We start from the raw sequence: 6047 nt of genomic DNA on the forward strand, positions 1-6047 counted from the left end.
TGTGTTTATGCATGTGTTTGTATGCATATATGTATTTGTGTATATGTGTATGCATGTATGTATGTGTTTATGTAGGTACACATATGGTAAACTTTAATTGATAAGTTGTACACAGTTAGACATTACCAGCATTAAATACAGTAAATACAGTAGTAATAAAGTACATTATACATTACTTATTACACACAATGTACAGTACCGTACCGTACTCTGAAAGTGAAAGGGATTCGCCCATTTTAGCCTAATACTCAAAAGGCGATAGAGCAATGAAAAAATATCATGCACCAAGGAACGACGAAGCAATGAAAATTATGCTTTTTATAACACAGGCACTGCAATAATGCGGCAACGAATGCGCTCAGCAAGAATGCTGGAGCCAGACTGGATGAGCGTTCTGCAGGGAAGCGCAGGTATGGGGACAAGGGAGAAGAGTCAGGAACTGGGTGTGACTGGGGCTGGCAGATTTCACCACGTTACAGCCTGTACTCACTTGGTGCTGTTTGAAACTTATGAACCACTTATTTATTAAATATTCCAATTTTTCCAGACTGTGGTAAAGCGTGAATAACTGAAACTCCAGTTACTGAAACTAAGGATAGGGTGGTCCCACTGTATGTATGTATATATCTATATCTCTGACGATCTGTCTGTCTGTCTGTGTCTCAATCAATCTGTCTGTTCGTCTGTTTGTCTGTCTGTCTGTCTTTTAAAATTATGTCATCTGGGCCACTTTTATGGGAAACAGACTGCATTGTCTCCCTGAAAGACAGCGGGGCGCGCCACTGGGCACTTTTACAATAGGCTCACACTCCTCTATGCAAACAAGACGTCCAAAAAGTCCGACATCTCATTCCGAAAGTCCATCTGCATCGGAGCGTTGCCATGCCGCAGACGCTGGCTACCTATCTTACGAGTCATTTGTTAGGTTCCGGTTTCATTGTTTGACAGTTTATTGATTCCTTTCTCTTTCCTCGGAATATTATTCACTCATCTGGCAGGCGCCATTCCCAGAGGGACGTGCGGAGTGAACTATTTTGAAAGTGGCGCAGAGAGAGAAAAGATGGGAGAGACTGCCATTCGAAAACAGGGGGGGGGGGGGGGTACTATTTCGGCGGTAATACCCCTTTAAGTTGAAGCAGTATGGAAACACTCACAATTTTATGAAACAGATTACCCCCCTTTTTTCTGCCAAGATTCAGATTCAACAATCAACAACTGTGAAGCTCGTCTCAATTTCAAGCCAGCGGGGTCTTATCTCATCAGTCTCACTTGTGGCATCAGTTAGCGTCCAGGGAATGGGATTTTACTGTTTCATTACACAAATCTAACAAGAAACGCAAAAGCAATCTTCCAACACAAGGATATTAAGGGAGGTTATACAAAAAAACCGTGTCGACAAAGACAAGTCGGTTCCACACAGATGTTCCTCTGTAGGAGAAAAGCCATTAACTGTTCCCACAGTGCACCCTTAAAGACTATTAGATACCTCACATTATGGTGATATGACTGTAATGTCTCCCAACTTAAGCGGCCCCATTTTACATGATTAATTTAGCTTCTGAGGACAATCTGCTCAAAGTTAAAACTGATAAAAGGTTGGCATCCCAATGAAGTTTGAAAGGGTTTGAGGGAGGATTTAATGCGGGACATCATCGTCACGACTGAGAGCGTCTCTTGTGGCTGAGGCGCTAAGGCGCGGCCCCTGTTTTGGTCGCCTTCTCTTTTCTCCGGAAGATCCCATCCTCACTTGGGCACGGTGAGCTCCCTAATCCGCGGGGTCTGTGTTTGACCAGTAATACGAGGACAGGGCGTTCCATATCTGCGTTTATAGAATGGTGGTAATGTTTACAAATCCACCTGAAAGTATCGTCAGCGGGGTGGGGGAGGGGGGCATGATACAGGCACACAGGGGAGGTGTCAGTCCCCCACCACTGAGACAAAATGACTTCCCCAGAGGACTGATAAAACGCTGAACGAGGCGTGTACCAGAGGTGTGTGTGTGTCAGGCGTGTTAGGGAGCCGTCATGGGAAAGGCCGTGCGTTCCAGTCTACCAGCAACAGCAGGAATTGAACTTAAAAAAAGCGGTGGGGTGGTGGGGGGGGTGGTTTTTGGCATCAGAAAGGATAAGGCTTTGCTAGTATGGAAGCGGCGCAGTCAGGCTCTTGCAAGATGACCTGAACGTGCTGCGGTGTAAGTCTTCGCTCTCCGGCTCTAAAGGGGATTAAAGTGTCAGCCGGACAAGCGAATGTGGCGGAGATTTTAATGCCCCGTTCAGGTCCGGATGGCGGCAGTCACCCGTCTGCAGAGACCGGCCGGGGATTACCTTCCATTTCAGTTCTGCTCACCCTGCTCAATCCGTCTCCTCAATGACACGATGCTCTCCTCAGGCACGCAGACCACCTTCCCCATTGTGCCTGTTTGTTTATCCCTTACAGCCCCTTTAGAACACAGGTCTAACTTTTTAATGCATGAAAAATCCATACACCAATGCCATGTAAAAATGAAATGATGCAAAAGCACAAGTACTTTGGAAAGCTTCTTTCCTTTGAGACATACACATGTTTATACTTAAATATATATGTTTATGCTATATACGTATGTATATACTTTGTGTACCATGTATACTATACATACTATATGTAGTACATCTATGTGTAGGTACTATAAATACTTAACTATATAGTTAAGAGCAAAGCAGGGGTGTGACTGCAGTTAGCGGGGTTAGCGAGGTATTTTGTGCCCCTGATGCATTTCAGGAAGTTAACGGCCTTCTTCAAGGGCCCACTGGAGATATTACAATTATGCTGAGGACAGGATTTGAACCAGCAACCATCCTATCACAACCAGGCCACACACCATCCACTAATGGCTTCTGTTTTTTTTCATTTAACGCATTAAAATCAGTGGCACCCTGGGTTGATGCTGACCAATCACAGCACTGTCTAGCCTTTTCAGAGACTGACACTGGCCTCTCCTAATGAGTGCACTGCATCATCAAGCTGTGGGACCAACCTCTCCTAATGAAGCGCCCCCCCCCCCCCCCCCCCACCTTCGCCCTGCAAGTCAGCTGCATCCCACGAAGCCCCTCGACAAATGTTTCCCTGCCGAACAGGGACCTCAGACTCATAATTGGCTCCGCACTCATGCACCCACAGTCCTCCCGACCAATTACGTTGACCCATTAAGCCTCTATCAGAGCCCCTGGTGGCTTCTATTAGCGCTGCGGGCAGAGGACGCCGGCGAGGGCGGACCGGGCTTTATGAGAGACGGGGCATGACGCTAACCCGCTAACCTGCAAACACGCTAACCCGCTGCCACGCGGGGGCAGGGCACCAGAGGGCGGAGATCATGTGGCAGGGCAGAGCTACGTCCGCGAGGCGATTATCTATGAATGAGGAGGAGCTGCAGAGACAGGGAAGCACAGCGTTATGTGGCTGTATAGAAGAAATGAAGGACTGCTGCATGCTGACTGGCCAGCTGGCAGGCTTAATGAGAAACAAGCTAAGCGAAAAGACGGCGCGGGCAGACTCAAATAGTGGCTGCCTTTCCCTTAATGTGTTCATTAACCCTGTCCAAAGCAAAACAAAGAACAATAGACAATTATCTAATGCTTTCTTTTTATACTCAACAACCTCTCTCAGGTTCCTCCATTTTGAAACGGGTCTTCTATAGCATGTTTCTGATCCATCCATTTTCCATAATTACTTAGCCAGTGCAGGATCACAGTGAGATTGGAGTCTGTCCCAGGAAGCACAGGGCAGGAGATGGAATGCTGTCTCTAGGCAGGGTGTGTGCGCACACACACACACACACACACACGTACGTCAGGTAACCATATCTCTATCGGGACCACTCATTCATTTCTATGGGAAAAATGCTAACGCTAACTATGACGACCTTAACCCCTACCCAGCCCTAACCATAACCATAAGTAACCAATCAAAATGTTGCCCGTCTGAATCCTGTCCTTGGCAGTATAGTCACATGTCTGTCGATCAAGGCCCTTAAACACCCCAAAATGCTACCGGATAAATGGCTGACCCAGGGCTTCACCCTCACCTGCATGTATGAATGTGTGAATATCAAAGACGGGATATGTGGGAATAAACAATGTTGCAGTATTAATGTACTGAAATGAAGCCATTCAGGACACATGCAAGTGTGAGGGCAGGAACAGAGCCGGCACACAATGCTGCTCACAGAGCCAATGGCTACAGTTTAAAAACATCACGTCGTTGCTGTGTTTCTGTTAATCAATAAATCTCTATCATTTCATTGCGTTGACTTTGAGGCCTGTAGGTTAGCTTATGTATTGTAACACGAAGCATCTCCTTTGGAATAAAGAAAGGCAGCATCCCTCTCAGTCTATTCTCGCCTGATTGTGAGCTGAAAATGCCCACATATGGAAGATCATGGCTGATTTTCCTCCTGCGAGATTTTTTTTTTTTGGTGCAGGGCTATTGTCACTGAGCATCCATCTGTTATTGCCCCTGGGATGAATCGGTATTAATCCCCATGGGAGATTTAACACAGAATTTCTGAGCCAGGTGTATTTGTTGAAAGCAGACTGTGCACTTTGTAAATTTACTGCAGTTGGACTACGGTAAAAGTGCCGCACAACCTCAAATCCATTCATCCATCTTCTAACCATATGTCATGGGGGCTTGGAGCCTAACCCACTTTTCACCCTGGATGGGATGCCAGTCCTTCTCAAGGCACATGTTCACACAGTAATACTCTCAGGGTAATTTAGAGATACATTCATGCACACCTACAGGCAATCTGGCAACCCCAATTAACATGATTTTTGACTGTGGGGGGGGGGGGGGGGGGGAAAGAGGAGTCCCCAGAGGAAACCCCACGACGACACGGGGAGAACATGCAAACTCCACACACATGTAGCCCTGGCGGAGACCCAGGTCCCAGAGGTGTGAGGCAACAGTGCTAACCAGTTAGCCTAATTGCAAACCTATGGATGGAGACCCATGCAACACAGGGAGCACATGCAAATTCCACACATCTATAGAGTCAAGTTGTGAGGCAAAAGTGCCACCTATTGAGCCACCATACTGGCCCACCTCCCATTCCATGTAAATTCAGAAAGTATCAATCTTGGATCTTATCACAGTTCGCCAGTCTGTTAGACTGAGTGACAGTTGGCTAAGAGTCTTCAGTCATTGACCTCACTGCTTAAAATCATTTGGGTTAAAGCAAAGGCTACTGCTAGCAGCCATTGTGATGTCAGCAAATTTTCTGCCTGCAGGTGACTGATTGGGATCTTCCTGCCCACAGCATAATGTGGATCCGCTGCCTCTCTGCTTCAGGAAAACCAGCCTTACAGCGGCCAAACAATCATCAACTTGGAACTTCGGCTGATGGGGCAAAAATACGTCTTTGAGGCAAACTGATGATGCACGTTTTGTGTTTGGTGACACACTTAAGACGTGGGGGCTGTCATCTGGTTGGCCTGCAGTGTTTCTTTGTCAAAGGGATCGAAGCATGACGGGGAGTCACTGAAGAAAATGTGCTGCGTGTTGAAGCATATGAATCACTGCTTTTAATATTTCTTCTCTGTTTCTAGTATAAAGACAAAATTCGGCCCCAAAAAACACACTTGCTTCTCTTCTCACCTCACCTGTTTCTCTCTACTACTACTCTCTCTCTCTCTCTCTCTCTCTCTCTCTCGGTGTCTCTGTGGAGCTCTGGAATAATTGATTTAACAAATTACCGGCCATGTTTCATTTTTAGCAGCTGACAGGAACATAGTGTGGTGCTGATGCCGGACCGTTTATTGGAGGAAAGGCTTCTCAGGGGAAATTAAATGCAGACTAGATCCCTTACGTCAGCTCCTCATCCCCTGGAGGTCAGAGACCACAAGCAAAAATCCATGGTATCCCTCAACCCTAACCCTACCCGGTCCCAGATCCTTCCTGTCCCTTTGCTGTAGTGTGATGCCTTTGATATGAGTCCCTGCAAATCATAAAGATATTACAATGATAATATGTGTGGCCCTTTGAGTTAGGACTCTGTGCCTGTGATCGGCAGG

Source organism: Paramormyrops kingsleyae, chromosome 2 (assembly GCF_048594095.1).
Source record: "Paramormyrops kingsleyae isolate MSU_618 chromosome 2, PKINGS_0.4, whole genome shotgun sequence".
NCBI classification, from domain to species: Eukaryota; Metazoa; Chordata; class Actinopteri; order Osteoglossiformes; family Mormyridae; genus Paramormyrops; species Paramormyrops kingsleyae.